The sequence below is a fragment of the Pteropus vampyrus genome, unplaced genomic scaffold, assembly GCF_000151845.1.
Source record: "Pteropus vampyrus isolate Shadow unplaced genomic scaffold, Pvam_2.0 Scaffold39, whole genome shotgun sequence".
Lineage (NCBI taxonomy): Eukaryota > Metazoa > Chordata > Mammalia > Chiroptera > Pteropodidae > Pteropus > Pteropus vampyrus.
Window position 1 is genome coordinate 234,171 of NW_011888820.1, and position 19,244 is coordinate 253,414.

The window sequence follows — 19,244 nt, forward strand, 5'->3', positions numbered from 1 at the left end:
AAAGCAAAGAAAAACAGAAAATGCCTGAGGTGGAAAAAAAAGTATAGAACAAAAGAGTGAAGCTATTACCTGCAGAGAGATAAGGACTTGTGTAGGACCTGCTTCAGAGAAATGACCTTATTTGAAAGACACCAGGGTAGAAGGATGTGGAGGAAGAACAGCAAGGAAACCAAGAAAAGGAAAAGCCATGGAAAATAAGCTCGATATGTCAGAAAACTTCAGGAAGAGCCCTGCAGATACAGCCTAGAGTCAGGGGGGGAAAGAGAAAGAAAGCAAAAGGAAGGAATCCCAGGTGAAATGAACAGAGGCATATACCGGAAGCCCAAAAGTCACAACTAGAGAAACAGGAAAATTAAAATGTGCTAATGGATTTGAAAATGTGAGAAGATAGGGAGAGCTGTAAACATCTAGTATTTAAGTACTTATTGATAATAAATCTGTGAAGATCAAACCAGATCACAGATGTAAACAGGCCACCAAAAAATATATAGTTACATAAATGTAAATTATTATTTTGTGATTGTATTATTAGCAACAATAATATGAATAAAACAGATCCATTATCTGGACGCTACCAAAAATTCACTTAAGCACAGAAACTGAAGAGCAGCCTTTGTTGTGCTTACAGCACTCAGCATTAAAGTAAAGGAGCCATTAGGATAGAGCCAGACATGAGCTCAGTCAGGAAGTCAGAAAAGAAATGGCCCAGAGGATGGAGGGTCCACCCGCAGATTAGTAGCGGAAATTCAGCTCTCATTCCCAAAGGAGTAGTTGCTCAACACAAAGATAACTTATGCTCTCCATGCTTCTTCTTCCTCAATTCCTCATCCACCTCCCCAAGGCACCCAGAGCACAGAGTGCCAGATAGAGCTGGTTGTATCCAAAATATGTTTTCTTTTTTCTCTTTAGTTAATATTTCCCACAAAATTTTAGCTTGACATATGGCTGACCAGCTTACGTGTACATTTAACGGCCTCCCTTGCAGCTATTTGTGCCATGTGACTTTGTTCTGGTCAACGCAAAGTGAGAGAAAGTGATACTTACAACTTACAGGCTGCACACTCCACATCACTCCCCTTCTCACCAGCCAGAATGAGGCTATGATGACAAGAAGAATAACACCCATCTTAGGCTATAAGATGGAAAAAATACAATGACAATGACAGAGCAAGGAGACAGGGGGAATGTGTGTCCCCAATATTGTGAAGCCACCATATTGGTTCTGTACTGTTTATGTTCAGAGTGTCACATGAGAAAGAAGTAAATATATATCTTCTTTAAGCTACTGTTACTTGGGCCTTTGTTAGCAGCCATACCAATATCATAACTAAAATAAACAGTATCTTTTATGTAATAGGTATGAATTTTTCAATTCACATACTAAAATGTACAAGAAATGTGAGTTAATTTTTCATTATGTCAACTTAATCTCTATTTTAAGCTCCATCTCATTTGATGGTGGGAAAAATCATCTCAATCAAATCAGGGTTTTCTCAGCCAAGCAGGGTTTTCTCCATTTCCTAGTTCTCTGAGTTTATAACGTCCAGACATAAGGAGAGACTTGTGAACCCAGCCATGATAAAGATATGCTGTCATATCTTTCAAGCTGTAAGTTGCTTAGGTGTCTAGATTCCTCTAGTCCTCAGGTCCGTGTGACATCTATTGGCAGGTCCATACCCCCAACCATGAGGCCTCGCCCAGTGCGCTGGCCTTTTCTCAACTGTGTCCATACTACTTGCAGCCACATGGGGAAATGACTTCTTACACCCTATCCAAGGAGGCTCACACAGACTTGTGTCTCAGACCTAGGCACCCTTGTGGAAACCTGATCCCTATTTTCCCATGTTCTAATAGCACAGGACAGCTCGTACCACCCCAGGGCAATGAAAAAGGAAGCAGGGCAGAGTCCCCTCTATTCTTGAATCCAGAAACTTCTTTGGTGGTTCTCTTATCACTTTCTTCACCAACCCTTAGCATTTCAAATTTAAAAACCAAGATTTTGATAACTGCTGTGACAACTCACCTAAGAGTAACAGAGGACTAATATCATTACTCTGTATTTGGTAAGATGATATCCTATTCAGATTTTCATCAATTAAAATTCACCAATCACCATTCAGTATGCTTGAATATATATTTATGCCTATTTAAGTCTTTCTTCTAGACATTTCATATTCCGAATGACTCAACTATGTGTGTCTGTTGACCAAATCCCTACATAGTATACTCTGGCTCCCCAAATGACCATGTAAATATTCTTATATCCATAATAGCCATGCTTGGTTGTGTTTGTTGGGGAAAGAGAAGACAGGAAATTTATATTTACGTTTTCATGAAATCATCTTAAAGTTCATCTGCTTTTCCAGTTAGGCCAATATATAATACGTGACATATTAAATGATACAGGCAGTCAGCCCTTTGATCACATCAGTAGTAACTTTTTCTTCTGCTTTACCTGGGTCCTTGACACAGTTAAAACTATGCCATCACTGGCATGTGCCTTTCTTCTCAAATTCCAATTTCAAAGCTGCCATTCTCTAATCATGACTCTTATTCTTCCAGAAGATTTTCTCCTACTGCCAAATTTTCTGATTTCTTAATGACTTCAAAACTACTTTCTCACTATCCATTAGCTAATTCTCCATTAGCTTTCCTTTCATTCTCATACATCCTGGATTCTATGGCCCATCAATATAATCACTCCCTTCCTAAAGCCCTTCATTCCCTGGCTGCTCTCTGTCTGGCATCCTTGCCAGGGAAAACCCCAGTTCTCTATGACAACAGTCCCTAACCTTTATGGCACCAGGGACCAGTGCTCCTATGAGAATCTAATGCCTGATGATCTGAGGTAGAGCTGAGGCGGTGGTGCTAGCGCTGGGGAGCGGATACAAATACAGATGAAGCTTTTCTCCCTTGCCCGCCGTTCACCTCCTGTTGTGCAACCTGGTTCCTAACAGGCTATAGACTGGTACCAGTCCTTCGCTCAGGGGTTGGGGACCCCTGCTCTATGATTCTTACCTTCTACCTTCTCAATGCCTTTCCCAGAGCAGCTAAATATTCTCCGAAAGAAAAAATAACAACTGAGCTCATTTACTCATTCATTCATTTAAGAAATATTTCTTGAGCATCTACTATTTATCAAGCCCCATTCAAGAATCATGAAGACAGACACTTGCTCTCCTATTTTAATGAATAGGACTCACTCAAAATTTATAAACTCAAATGTGCACTTCTGAAAGGCCAGTGATCCTAGGCCCTTTGTTTGTTTGTTTGTTTGTTTGTTTGTCTGTTTGTAGGCCTGCTTTTTTATTGTCTTACTTGATTGTTTTATAACTTCTGCCTTCTTTCAAATCTCCCATGCACCCTGCTCTAACCATACCCTCACCTGATGGTCTTGCCTTATTCGTCACTGACCAAAAATAGACAAATTGACAGCCACATGTCTCTTCATATATGTAAGTCTGTCTACCTTCCTGTTAACAAAAGAAGTTTTTCTGCTTTCTCAAAACCAATCTTTCACCTGTGCTCTGGATCAAGGACTTTGCTTTTTCAGTTCTCACCTCTCTGGAAGAAAATTTCCATCACATGCAAATATATTCTCTTAAAACCCATCTTTTGAAAGTACTCCTCTTCCCTTGACCTAATCAAAACTAAAGTTCTCAAGAGATATGTCTATACAAATGATATCAACTTATTCATCCTCATTCACTCTTCAACCCATTCTCATATGATCCCAACACAGCAAAACCCAATCCCATGCCACTTCTCCACTGGAATGACTCTTATCATTGTCACCAACTATGTCTCCATGTTTCCCAAACTAATATCCTCTCTGTCTTCATCTTACTGGACCTCTTGCCAGCATTCAAATTCAGTTGATAGTTCCCTCCTTCTTTAAACACTCTCTTATCTCTTGGTTTCTATGTGCTCCAAGATTTTATTTGTCTTGTTAATCACTCCTTCTCAATCTTCTCTGCTGCTCTTAACCTGAGCTCTAAAGCACTATGTCTCTAGGCTCTCTTCTCCTCTCACTCCACACAGATTTCCTAGGTTACCTTCTCCTCAATATGGCTTTCAACACTATAGTATATGTAAGTCAACAACTCCCAAATTCATATCTCAACTCAGACCTCTGAGTCCAGACTCACAAAACCAACTGCCTACTCAACATCTAATCCCTTAGCAAGTTCTATCAGTCCTAGTAGTTGGATAGGATACATAGATTGATTCAGTTCACTCTTCTCCATCTCCACTGCCCCCTCAAAACTAAGCCACCCGAACTACAACTATAGTCTTCTGTCTCCGTGCCACCATTCTTGATCCTCTCTCTTCCCACATTCTCATTCAGAGTGTAGAGCAATCTTAAAATACAAATAATTCCATGTGTTTTTTCTGCGTAAGCAAATTCTTCAATGGCTTTCTTTTTGTGGGATAAAATTTAAAGTCCTTATCATGGCTGCAGTGCCAGGCCCTACCTGACCTGGCTTGACCTATCTCCAATCTTATCATTTCTCTTTGCACGTGCTATTCCTTCCTTCTGAAATGCCTTTCCCTTCTATTCTTTACATGGCTAGTTCCTTCCGCCCTTTCTCAAGTATAAATTAGTTGTCTCCCACTCTATGGCCATTACTTCCTATCACAGATTCCTACTGGTTTCTTTCATAGTACTTATTATAGTTTAAAATTATTTTCAATAATCTGTTGTTCTCTTAACAGTGTTTGCCTGTATTTCTCATTCAAATGCTGACTCCATGTGAGCAGGCGAATGTCTGCATTGTTCATCATAGTACTTCCAGCATCCAAATTAATGCCTGACATCAACTCAGGATTAAATTAGACATTTGCAGAATGAATTAATAAAAGAGTGAGTAAAGTATGAAGCCATAAGGGTGTATGTACCATTTCCGTAGCTATTAAAATCTTCATGTGGCAATAGCCTAATAACCTATGAATCCTAGTTTTTGCTTTGTGTTCTTTCAGATATGAATTTTTTACACAGCCTTTAAGATGTGCAGCTCTCTAGTTTTTCAATTTATTTTTGTTGTGCATAGATCATTATTCTTGAAACCTCCAATTAGTATTTTGTTATACATAAGCAAGTAGATTAGAACATTCAGAATCCAGTCTCTAGTCTCCAAGCTGAAGTTTCCTGGGGTTTTGAGACTAACATGCTGCTGAAAGCAATCAGAAGATAGTACACAGATTCTGAAAGCACACCCTACTAGCACATACAATAAAAGCAAACAATGAGTCAGGCACTGAACTAAACCCCTCACATGCGTAGCACATTTAGTCTTCAGAACAACCCAGTGAGAGAGACCTATAACACTCCCATTTTAGAGATGAGGAGACCAAGACTTCAAAACTTGCTACCATGACCAAGTTCCTACAGGGAATAAATAATAAAGCCACAGTCTAATCTTTCTGCTAGTCTTCCTCCACGGCCTGTAGGGACGCAGGTGAGATGAATGTAGAGACAGATCTTAGAGCTCTTTTCAGATCAGATGACAGGAGATGATGCAGAAAGAATACTAAGGGCCCTAAAATTTCAAAATTTATCCTATCTATTAATAAGAGTGGGTCTTCTGCAGTGAAATGGCTGTATTTTTTTTTCCCACCATACCTCCATCATTGTTATGCAAACCTCATATCTCACATTCACGAAAATCCTAACAGACTCTAATGCATGTATCTTTAGGTCTTTAGAGGTCTCTTTCCTTTTTCAGAAGCTTGAAAATGATAGGGTAATGACAGCTGCATTCCTGAAGTCTGGAAATTTGTTTGTGGGGTCATTTTTCTGAATACGCCCTGTGGAGAACACGTGGGGCCAAGAGCCAGGGAGGCAGATGTGTTCCCTAGAAACGGCATCTCTCAGCCACAAACTGCACAAGGAGGAAGACTGGCAATTAATAGGCACTAATGAGGCTAGAATTACAATTAGTTTTAAGCAGATTCCCTTTGGCCCATATTTTACTGTCTAGAAACCGATTAGTTATCTGCCAGCATTCCTTCATCTTTTCATTCTAGTCACATCAGAGCAGGCAGGCTATGAGTTAAGTTAAATAATCAGCAATGACACAAACTTTGCTCCAGACAGAGAGAAAAAGGAAGTGCAGGGAGAGGTCACTGATCATTGCATATAGTAAGCTGAATATAAGTGTGTAGGGTGGTGGTCAGATTTAATAGTTGATTTCCTGATTTGTGAGCCTGTTTTCTGTACAAGTATTAATAGTGATAACTAACATTTATTGAATGCATTTATTGAGGGTATTATCTCAAGCTTTTTGCATGTATTAATTCATTTAATCCTCACAACAACAATACAAGGTACTATTATTATTCTCATTTTGCCTATATGGAAACTGAGACTCAAAAAAGTACCATAATTTTCCCAGTGTCTCAAAGCCAGAAACTGGTACTGGAAGAATTGTACCTAGAGAATGTAACTCCAGAGTCTGAACTCTTAATCACTATGCTCTCCTGCTTCTGACAGATATATTTACAAATATCAATCTGGATGCTCTTAATTCTAATCACTGAGTCATTTTGAAAAGGCATTCTGAGCTCGGTTATAAAATCATAGATATTTAGAGTTAGAAAGGACCCTAAAGAAGCATGTGGAAGAAGGGGCTGGTTTGGCCTATTTACTTCCGAGAAATAAACTAAGATAAATAGATAGCAATGATAAGAATGTAAATTTTACTCAGTTGGGAGAAGACTGTCCTACTAAATGTCACAGGTGGTTTCATGGGCCAGATCTGGAAGTTGTACACATTACTCTGCTCTCATTCCTTTGGAGAGGGTTTGCTATGTGACCAAGCCTGTCAGTGAGGAAGGGGAATGGAGCTTGGCCCATCTACTTTAAAAAAGAGAAAGACAGATTTGATGCTCTGTCATTTTCCTTTCAGTTCTACAGTGTCTTTTCCTTACTTGTGGCTATTTTCCAAAGTCACTGAGAGTCCAATAAGCATTTTTTGCTTGTTTTCTTCAAATGTATTGTAGTTCTTTAAGTTACAGGTGACCATGCTGACTGAGAAAGAACTGAGAATTCTCAGAGGAGAGAATCTGAAAATAATGTAAGCTTTTCTAAATGCTGTGAGGTGGGGCATGGTAACTGCTGGGACACTAGACAAATGCTTCAGAAAATCTACAAAAAAAGAAGGGGCATGTTATTATAGATATAAGCCTTTAAAGAAAAGATAATCAATTTCCGTGCTCAATACATAAAACTCCAAAGCCCCTAAACCTTCCAGTACTTTCCAAGTTGTGCTTACATTTGTGCTTTTTCTGAGTTCTTAACCAAAAATAGAGACGACAGTAGGTTAAAAAACCACTTCAGCTGCTTGCCAGTGAAAAATGGCATCATGTGGTCAATGGTTATTTTTGGAAAAGCCACTCTCCTCTAGAGATGAAAACTAAATCACATAGTCTTTTCCTTTTGATCAATTTTAAAGTGTAGAAGTTGAGGGAGGTGTGTCTCAGTAATAGACTTTAAGTAGGATTCCATTAAAAATTTACAATTTAATAAGAAAGGGGGTCATCTCACAAAGATGTGTACATTCTTTATCAAAGTAGTCCATCTTTACTTTCATACCCTGAAATGCAAGGGCTTTCTCTCTACTCCTTTCTATTTCTCACTTCTCTTTCTCTCAGTATTATTTAAATTACGCATTTTATTTTTCTGACAGCAAACAGAATGAAAAATAATGCTCTCTCTTTTATCCGGATACTCTATAGAAACAAGAACAAGGACCTGTCTTTTTCTTCACTATACCTAGGACAGTGACTTGCTATCCTAATTGCTAACTAACTACTGACTGATAACAATGTCTTGTTTGGGGAGAGAGCCTTGAGTCTTAGGGAAGAGCCTAAGTTGGAGCACTGGCCAACTATAGAAAAAATTATGCTTCTTCTAGAAAATGGAAAATTACATGGCCATAAAAATCATATTTTCAAATAATTATTAATGAGACCTAAAATAATTACTGAAAAAAATTTAAAATTTTGTAATCAGAAAAATATTAAACTTTTGCTTTATAATTTAAAGTTTAAAATAATAAGTTTAATATTTCTTAGTGAATCATGCAAAAAACTTACAAAAATTCTTCACTTTCAGCATATCATGCTTTTGATTATCTTTGGCGAAAAAAAAAAAAGGAAGGCTATGTTCATGAAGAGTGATTTCCTAGCATTCAGTGGTTATTTGCTTTGTGTAGATATAATATACTGTGCCCCCGTTCATTATGTTGTGAGTAAAACTGTAAGCGTAATGGAGGGTGGGGGGAATGTACAACTACTTTGCAACACTATCCAAGTACATGGCTGATTTTATATGGGAAAAATTCTACCTAGTTTTATCAATAGCATTTTTACTCTACCCTTCATTCACCTGTCTTGTCACATAACCAAGATTCTAGCTATAATTTTTGGTCATATGAAAATTTGGTGAAATTGAAGCAAGGATCAAAACAGTATTATCAGTAATAAGAATAATAGTATTAGCATTACTTTAATATGTCCATGAGCTATGCCAATAATCTCTTATATCTTACTACATTTGATTCGCATACCAATCCCTATTTTAGAAATGAGAAAACTGGGTCACAAGTTTAGATATATTTCCTAAGTTTCTATGCTTAATAAACAGAGACTAGGACTTGAACTGAGGGCCTCTGAATCCAGCACCCACATGTTAACTCTACAGTACCTTGCCTCATGAGTTTAATGAGTAGAGAAGTAGCGTGTTGGGGAAAATAAATGTCTTATCTTCTTACAGGTCTACCCACTCAAGAACCTAAAAGAATTTAGCCAGGAAGCAAATCTAGTCTTCACTCTGTAATTCTAGGCCAACATTCCCCTTGGCCATTTAAAACCTTTTCATTAACTGACAAGCACTGACTTATCTTTAGAAATTACACCTCAAAAAATTTTTTTAAATACTGAGAGCTAATTAACAAAAGCCTCTTCTAGTTTAGCACACAAAATAAATTTGAAAGAATAATGTAATTTCAGATGCTTCCACAGCACAGAAATGACCACTTGTCTAGCCTTGCATTTCTTGCAAAGCAGGAAATGAGAAGACTAGAAAATCAAACCCATAAACTCCAGATGATTTCCATTAAAATAACTCTTGAAAAAATAAGTCTCAAAATAAGCCACGAACTTGAATTAGAGATAGTGAGTCTTAAAAAGCATTCACATTGCCAATGAAAAGACAAATTAACCATAAAATAAACATTAGCTCAATAGTTCAAACTGAAGAATAAATAAAAATGGTCCAAAAACCAGTTAGTTGCAACCACACATAATCTAGACTTATTTAACAAAGAAACAAATGGGAGTGATGCTAAGAGCACCAATGCCTGGGCCCAGCATGATCCTCCACACAGAGGGAAGTGATGCACAGAATGACAAAAGCAGACAATGCAGGAGTTGAAGACAAGGAGAATAATCTGATAAAACCAGCCTATTCACCTGATTTCACTGGATTTGTGCAGAAAACAGTTTTCTGAAAAGCAACATTAAACTCAATCTGAAGGCCCATAGAGGTGTACTCTCTGAAGAAGTGAAGTCCACATCTACCCCTGGGATAGGAAGAGTCAGGACAGAGGAAGACTGCTAGCCACAGGAGTGTGCATGGAGAAGAATCTATAAAGGGCATCATCAAACATCCAGAGGCCCATAGGCTGTAGACATAAGGGCTAAAGGAGAAGGATTGTGCTAAATTCCAACCATTATTCAGCACTACAAGCTTGGGAGGATGAAAATCATCCATCATAGTATAAGCAACACTATGGGTCATAGCTTCCTTACCTAGAGACAGAGGTCCTTTCAGAGAAAGAAGACATAAACCAGGCAACAAAAAGAAGGGGTTTGACATTTCTCCAAAGAAGACATACAGATGACTGATAGACATATGAAAAGATGCTCAAAGTGACTAATCGTCAGAGGAATTCAAATTAAAACCACAATAAGATATTACTTCACACCTGTCAGAATGGCTATCAATAATAAATCAAAGAACGATAAGTGTTGGCAAGGATGTGGAGACAAGGGAACCCTTGTGCCCAGTTGGTGGGATTGTAAATTGGTGCAGCCACTACAAAAAAAACAGTCTGGAGTTCCTCAAAAAATTAAAAATAAAACTACCTTATGACCCAGCAATTCCACTTCTGGGTATTTACCCAAAGAAATCCAAAACACTAATTCAAAAAGATATATGTACCCCTATGTTCATTGCAGCATAATTTATAATAGCCAAGATATGGAAGCAACCTAAATGCTCATCAATAGAGGTAGTACATATATAAAATGGAATATTACTCAGCCATTTAAAAAAATCTTACCATTTGTGACAATATGGATGGACCTAAACAGTATTATGATAAATGAAATAAGTCAGACAAAGACAAAAACCATATGATTTCACTTATATGTGGAACCTAAAGAAGAAAATAAATGAGCAAACAAAACAGAAACAGACTCATAGATACAGAAAACAAAATGATGGTTGCCAGATGGGAGTGGGACTAAGGTGCTGGGTGAAAAAGGTGAAGGGATGAGCTACAAATTGGTAGTTACAAAACAGTCATGAAATGTAAAGTACAGCATAGGAAATATAGTCAGTAATATTGTAATAATTGTGTATGGTGCCAAGTAAGTTCTAGACTTCAGCTACTTGATAACTTTGGCCCTTTGTAATGAAAATAAACAAGGGGATTTGTTCTTTTTACATTGGGACCTGATAGATGGAACCAGCAATTCTAGAACCTCAAATATTGCCTCGAAAGCTGAAGTACTTTCTTTCTTAGTCACATTCATTCAAGCATTAATTCCTTCAACAGATCTCTTTTGAATGACTGTGACAGGTACAATGACAGCGACATGTAGACATCAAACAGCCACAAACACACCTGAAGGAACTTAAATTGTTGGAAGTGCTGAGTCATCATCCAAATAAATGTCCTATAACTTAAATTCTCTAAATGCTGATGAAAAGTAGAAAAAAAGAATCATGACTTGTCAGTGGAGAGATAGAGCCAGCCTGTCGGGGAGGGGAACTGAAAGGAAGAGTCATCTGAGCTACATCTTGAAGGAAGTGTACACTTTCTACCAACAGACATGGGGTAAAGGAGCATCTTGAAAAGAAACAGGATTGAACAAAGACTTAATATGTTTAAGGAGTAATTAAAGCACGGAGGGGAGTTTGCTTTGGCTATAGGGAGACCCAGAAAAGGGTGATATAAGCTAGAAAGGTGAAATCGAGCTGAAAGGTTGAGCTCCTAGGAAACCAATCCAAGAGAATTTGATGGGTAGCCACTAAATGTTTTAATTATGGGATTGATAAGACCGGAGCTCAACCATAAGGAAGAAGTGCTCAGTGACTTCAAGGGGTAAAGAATGCAAATGAGGAGAATCATTATACATCTACCTTAGACAGTAAGAGCTGAACCTAAGAAGAAGCCACAGGACCAGAGCGAGATGGCATTGAGAGACAGAAAGGAGGCAAAATCTACTGGACTTGGTGACTGTGGTGAAATGATTATATTAATAGCCCCAGTTCTTCACCTTTCCCTGTATCCACACTTCTTGTCATGTGAAATTGCAGTCACTCCTCTGAAAAGGTGAGGTCTCTCTACTCATCTCTTGAATCTAGACTCATCCAATGGAAAGAGACAGAAAGAAGAGGGTAACCTGCATGTTTCTGCTCATGCTCTGTACCTTTGCCTTTGTCATGAAAACGTACCTAACTGGTCTGCAGAAGCCAAGTCACCCATCAGCCAGCACATCCTAGGTGGGTAAGTGAGCCCAGATCAGTAGAGCCACTTGGCCAGTCCCCATCTCAAACTTAGGAGCAATAAACTCAGTACTGGGTGCCACTAAGATTTTGTGTTTGTGCAGTGTGGATTACTGACCCAATGACAGTTAAGAGAATAGGGAGAAGAAGGGCATGGCTTGAGGAGGTGGACAGATAAAGAGGGTGACATCTGGGGTATGTTCGCTGACCCTTGATATAAATGATTAAATTTTTAACATAATATTTTCCTAAATGTATATCATTAAATATGTCCTATAAGAGACCACGCCTTCAACATAGGCTAGCTTTATTGTGTCCCTTTCTCTCTTTATTATGTTTATAGTGTAGTGATATCCTTATGGCATTAACAACTTGATGTGTTTCAAGGGGAGAAGTAATGAAAAACCGAAATGATGGAAAGCAACAATACTCCCAACAGAATTAGACTTCTCACCTGACCCTCTGCCTCTTGTCACTAGTTTTTAATATAAAGAGCCAGATTCACATCAGATATGAATAGATTCAGAGATTTTTATTCCAATTTTTAAAAAGGAAAAAATAGAAAAAAATTATAAAAAAGAAAAAAAGCAACAGATAAAAATTTGATTCATTGATTATACAGTGAAAGATAAAATGCATAATAATATGTACTTATTTGAATTATAAATAAATATTAGTATGTATTATATGCTTTAGTCAATTGTTAAATGACATGTTTTGTAAAAAGTTTCCAGAATCCATTTGGATTTTATAATTATGAAAGAGTATGTTCCACATGGGGAGCTAGGTTGGGGAGCCTTCCCAGTACAATGCACATCCCTGCATCCAGCTGGTTCCAAGGTCGTTCAGAAGAATGACCAGAAAGCAAAGCTACTCTGGGTTTACAAGAAGCTGAGGGCCCTTCACTACTAAGAAGCACCATGGCATAATGGGAAGTGTGTGAGATTTGGAGTCGAACTCTAGCTCTACACTCAGAAGCTATGTGAGCCACATCTTAGCACCTCAATATCTCCATATAAAAAATACTGAAGTGATAACATCTTTGCCCAAGTTATCTCACAGGTGTTAGTAAGAATTAAAGTAGATAGCATATCAAATGTACATTATAAGAAATAAAGTGCTGTTCAAATGTTAAGGTCTCTATAGAGATGTTTATAAATGTGCGAGCAAATAATATCAGGAATTAACTGTGAGGAGTAAATACTAGCAGACGTTTATGACATGACCTTTAATAAATAGAAAGCTTCCTTCAGCACATCCAACAAAAGGGAAAATGTATGAAATAATCTCAACCATTAGTAAGCTGGATTTCTAAAGCTGGTGGTTAATTTATATGCAAATCACTGAAAATATCTGCCAGTAGTTTCAACCAAGTTTATGTTGATCACATTTCTAATTGTGGTTTCTTGGTAAGCCATTTGACTCACACATCTATAAACTGACCTCTGTTGGAAGTAATTTGGAAGTTATTTGGGAAGTGTTCTGTGATTGATGTCCCTAAAGCTTCTAATTAGCCTTTAAAATTTTCCTGAGGTATTGATTGCTTTGTAATGTCACCTAAATGGTTTGTTCATTCAGGAACATCTAGTTGTGACTGTAAGTAGAAACGATGCGCATTAGCAAAATTTTAGCTCTATGGTGAAAAAGATTGAGAAGTAATTCCTAGAATGAGTTTATAGAAAAATCCAGCCTTATAAGTCAACTTTATGAAAAGTCCTGGGAATCAGGACATCCTTATACAGCCACTAACAAGCAGTATGACTTTGAGAAATTCACCACCGCTCTGGCCTCTATTTTCTCATTTATGAACTGGGACACCTGGATCTACTTCCATCCTTAGTATAGGGTAAGAGGGGCCTTCCCTGAGACCAAATCTGGATCTCCTTGGCCACACCCTCCCTTATCCCACTTCCAGTGGGGTGGAGAGACCATAGCATCAAGGCAATGTGGAACCTACATTCTGCAATTGCTCTATCCACTCTGAATCCTTAGTACATTCAAATTCCCTGCCCAAAAGGCCATAATCCTTCTCTAGGTCCACCCTCCCAATAGAGAAACACACCCCATCATGTACATCCTAGGCCTGAAGGGTGGGCAAAGGACAGGTGTTAGCAGTCAGTGTGGCTAGAATTTCTACATGTGGATTGGTGAATCCACATGTGTCCAGGCAAGGCCCCTTGAAGTACAGGACTAAGGGAAGAGAAAGGGCAGGGGTGGAGGTGGGGAGACTATGGTTGTTTCTCCCAAGCTGCCATATTCTGCATTGAACTCAGCAGTTGAAGAATTCCAAATTAAATTTAGTTGTCGCGAAGGTGGTCTTGTTGAGGCAGGACAGAACATCTTACTTACAGTTTGTTAGTCTGATTGATGGCTTTTAAATATTTAGACAATTAGTATGTACGGGCCTCCATTTACATTCTTGTCTGAGGCCCCAAAATGTTAGATGTATGCCTGCTCAAAGTTTACCTTTCTAAGGTCCCTTCTAAGCTCTAACTCATTTCAGAAAAAAATAAAAGAATATTGGGACTAGACTTTTCTCAATCTTCAATTTGTTCTAATAACTATTTGAGCAAATTGCTTAACTTTTCTAAGTATTCGTTTCTTCATATATTAAAAAAATACTTTGCAACGTAGTAACGAGGATGAAATAACAATCTATTTAAATGTTGACACTTAGTAGGTCCTCAACAGGTGCTAGCTCTCTGCCATGGGAGAAAATGAAATTTGTAAAAAGATAAAGCAATCCAGCAGTGATGCTTCTTGGTATTTACTCAAATTTCATTGAAAACTTATGTCAATAAAAAACCTGCACATGAATGTTTATAGAAGCATTTTTCATAATTGCCAAAACTTGGAAGCAACCAAGATGTCCTTCAGTAGGTGAATGGATAAACATGAGCTATCAACCCATGAAAAGAAAAACCATGTAGGAAACTTAAATGAATATTACTAAGTGAAAAAAGTCAATCTAAAAAGGCTACACTTTCTATAATTCCAACTATATAATATTCTGGAAAAGGCAAAACCAGGGAGATGGTAAAAAGACCAAGGATTAGGAGGAAAGGAGGGATGAATAGGCAGAGCACAGCGAGTTTTTATGGTGGTGAAAATACTCTGTATAATAGTATAATGGTGGATACAAGCCAATATAAACCTGTCAAAACCTATAGAATATAAAATGCCAAGAGAGAATTCCCTATTCGAATGGCCATATTCCTTCTCTGGATCCACCCTCCCAATGGAGGGACACACCCCATCATGTACATCCTAGACCTGATACTTATGTGACAGTGTAGGTTTGGGTGATGATGTCCCACCAATATATCACTTTGGTGAGGCATGTTGATAGTGGGGGAGGCTATACATGTGTGGGGAAAGAGACTTATGGGAAATCTCTGTATCTACCACTTGATTTTGCTGTGAACTTAAAATTGCTCTAAAAATAGTCTAGTTTTGTTTTTTTAAAAAAAAAAGATATAAAGAAATTAAATTCTATTATAATGCATACACACTGTTCCTTACTTCTTCCTCAACAACAATGAGCTTCTGCTAAGAGAAGAATTATTCCAAAGATCAATAACAACATTTTTTATCTGAAATGAGGAATTTTAGTTCATCAGAAAAAGAAAGTTGTTCAAATTATGAAGCAGATGTTGTTTTTTTTCCCCAGCTGTTTGCAGATAATCTTGCCAGCAGTGTCAGACATGGAGCTCCAGAAATACAAAGATGCTAAAACAGCAGTAATTCTGAGCAGAGTTTAAAACAAGGAATTTAACCCTTAGAAAATATGGAGGACTGTCCCATACCTGGATATAAGGGTGTTTATCAGTTTAAACTTAAATTAACAAGGTCAATATTTTTCTCTAATTAATCTAGTAAATAGTATTTACATACTATTTTGATTAACATGTGGTTTTACTTTTAAAAGTCATCAACATAGAGAATGCATTGGTTAGTCTAGAGCTAATGAAATTATATTCATGTCCAATTCTCAGTGCCCTTGAAGAACTGAAGTGACTAATGCTCTGTGGAGAACATGCTGAGTGCAGAGGGAACAGAATTAACCCAGCCGCTTCAGAGCTGCCTTCGGAAGAAAGGGAGCTATGGAGTTTTCTACCCTCCAGATTGTCCAGGGCCCCAATATTCAAGAAAAACTCTAAGTTTCTCTAGATCCATTGATCAGGAAAGTGAAAAATGAAATAATATAACTTCTCTGCAAAGCTCTCAGTGGCCTGGTGCATTATTGAGACTAACAGGTCCTGGACAAATAGGCATAAAAAGGAGGCCATAATACCCTTTCTTTATTTGACTTCAGACCAAACAAAGACAGAGATAAAGGAGCAAAAATAAGTAAACAAAGACATACCTAAGTATCTTCTGTGTACACCAGTTAAAGCAATGCAATGCAATGCTTCAGGCAATCGACCTAAAATAGCTTTCATTGGCAAAAATTCTCAGCCTTTCTGTAAGAAAGAGTCATTGTTTTAATGCTAAATTGTTGAGCTGATACTGTGGTGGCATGTTTAAGGCTCTGAAGGAAGAAATAACACTTTTGGATGCTTGGAACTAGATAATATTCATTGGGAATAAATCCCAATGAATATTATGATATGATATGATAGCACAGGATCTATAATTAGCCATGTGAGTATAATAACCATGGTTCAGTCTCCACTCTCACTCACCATTGGTCAAGCTTTAATTAATTGCCCAGTTATTGGCTCATTCACTGAAACGTGATACTGAAAATTTGGAAAGAGTCCAGGAAAGAACAATGAAAATGATTAGAAAACATTCCCTGATGAGAAAAATATAAAGAAATAGGGCTTAGTTAACCTAGAAAAGAAAAGGCTCGAGGGAAACTTAGTAATTTACTTTAAATAGATAAAAGGCTAATATGAGTGACATGATTATTTTTACTGATAACAGTTTAAAAGATGATATGCAGCAGAAAAAATAAATTAGGTATTAGGAGAACTTGGTAAGATCTATAGTCTACTGAAAGTTATGGAAAACTGGAAATAATTTTTTTATGAACATGTGAGAAAGGAATTCTCTAGTGATGCACTGAATCTTAGAGGGGAAAAAAATGGATAAAATGAGGTTTCTAAAAATCCTGTCTGCCATATAAAGTATTTTTAAGATAAATAATTCAGTACTACCTCATGGGTATCCTCAGTATCAAAACCTATTCACAAAGATATACCCCTTACATAAATAATGCAAATTAGAGTCAAGTAATAAACAACACAAGTTTCGACAAAGCAATTAAAAGAAAACATTCATTGTGATGGTTTCTTAGTAATGCCCTAAAACGACAGTCGAATATGATTAAAAAAAAAAAAAATGTTACTAGTCCTCACTTAAGCTAAATCTCTATTTTGATCACCTCCAATAGTTCATTTCATGAACTCAGAAAATTTAAGCACCTTAAGGTCAAATATTTATGCATGGATCATCCTGGAATAAATTTCTCCTTGACTGTGTTACTTACCCTAACCTGAGCCTATACCTACTGGTTGACTCACCCTTTTTTTCCTGTCCTCATCAACACAGTGGACATGCATGAAAACAAAGGCAAAGATCCTAAAAGCAGTCAGAGAGAGAAGACAAATTACTTAAAAGAAATGACAATTAGACTGACAGCTGACTTCTAGACAGCAATAATAGAAGATAGAAATCAATGGAATAATATTCCAAAACTGTCAATTTATAATTGACTCAACCAACTATAAACATTTTTTTAGATAAACTAAAATTGAGCAAGTCTATCACCAATAGAATCTCACTAAAAATTATCAACAATATTTGTTAATGTAATTGAACCTAGAAGGGCCATAATATAATAAAAGCAAACTGCTTTTCATATAGCTGAAAGGATTAAGTCTAGAGCTTCTGGGCATCACATATACATGGAAAAAGCCTGCCCAAGATTGGAATCAACAGAAGAAAAGCAGAAATGAGAGATGGAGAAAGAGATACCCATCCTAGAGCTCTGGAGCCAGCCATTTCTCTTGGAGTATTTACCTATGTAAGACAATAAATTATAGTTTTTATTTAAACCAAAAGGAAATATTGTGGAAGATAAAATTATGTGTAAACCATGACTCAAAAAATGTAAAGCACACAAGATAAAAACTGAAAAGAAATATAAAAATAATTCTGTTTCGGTCATCAAATAGTTTTAAATTTTCTTCTGTTGTTTGAGGAAGAGAAGGAAGAAGAAGGAAAAATGAGAGGCAAGAGAAGAAAATATAATCCAATAAAAGTGTTTAAAATGGAAGAACATAGATATATACTGGTGATAAAGAAAAAGGAGGAATAAAAATGGCACTCAGATTCTGGCTTCAGCAACAATGGATTGAGGTGCTTGTAGAGATGGGGAAAAGTGAAGGAGAAGCAGATTTTGATGACCAAGAGTTGAAATTTGGAAATGTAAAATCTTTCCAATGACAAAAGTGGAATAAACTGATATATAAGTGTTTCTAAAAAGAGACTAGGACTAAAAATGGACACTTAGGAATAATGTCAAATAGATATTATTTGAGGTTACAAAGAAAAGGAGAGAGCATAATGGGGGAGAAGGGGAAGAAAGAACAGGGTAGAAGACAAAAATCCAGGATTAAATCTTGATAAACTCTTACCATTATGAAGACAGGGCAGAGATGAAAAAGTGGATTAGCATAGCAGAAAAAGAGCAGCCAGTAAAGTCAGGGGAAAACTGAGGAGAGTGGCTTAAACAAAATCAAGAGACGAGGAGTAAGTGATTTAAAACTATGTCTACAAAGTATTTGATAATCATTCCTTCAGACAGAGCTTAATTTCCTTACCCTTGAGTGTGGGTTGGACTAAGTGATTCACTTCTAATGAGTAAAACAAAAGTGATGTTCTGACATTTTGAGACCAAGCCCTAACATTTCCCCTCTCTCAGACCACTCACTTCAAGAGAAGCCAGTGGCCATGTGTTGAGTACAGCCAGGTTGTCCTGTGGAAAGGCCTGCACAGCGAAACTCGGAGGCCTCCAGTCAACAGCCATGTGAGACAGCCATCTTGAAAGTGAATCTCCTCGCCCCAGTCAAGCCTTCAGACGACTGCAGCCCTGGCCTCATGGGAGACCCTAAGCCATAATTCCCCAACTAAGCTACTCCTATATTCCTGGTTCTCAGACGCGTGTGACATAATAAATGTCTGTTATTTTAAGCTACTATTTAAATTAGGGTAATTGCTTATGCAGCAGAAGACAACAAACACAAAGATACCACAGGAAGGAGTGGTAAATAATGTCGAATGTTGCAGAGTTCAACAAGGAGTAGTAGGGTGGATGCCAGATTAGATATGGGTCAATGTATGAATAAAAGATGAGAACATGGAGAAAGTGGACATTTCTTTTGAGAACTTTGGATCAGTAGGGAAGCAGAGAAATTGGACAGCAAGCTGGCAGAAGACT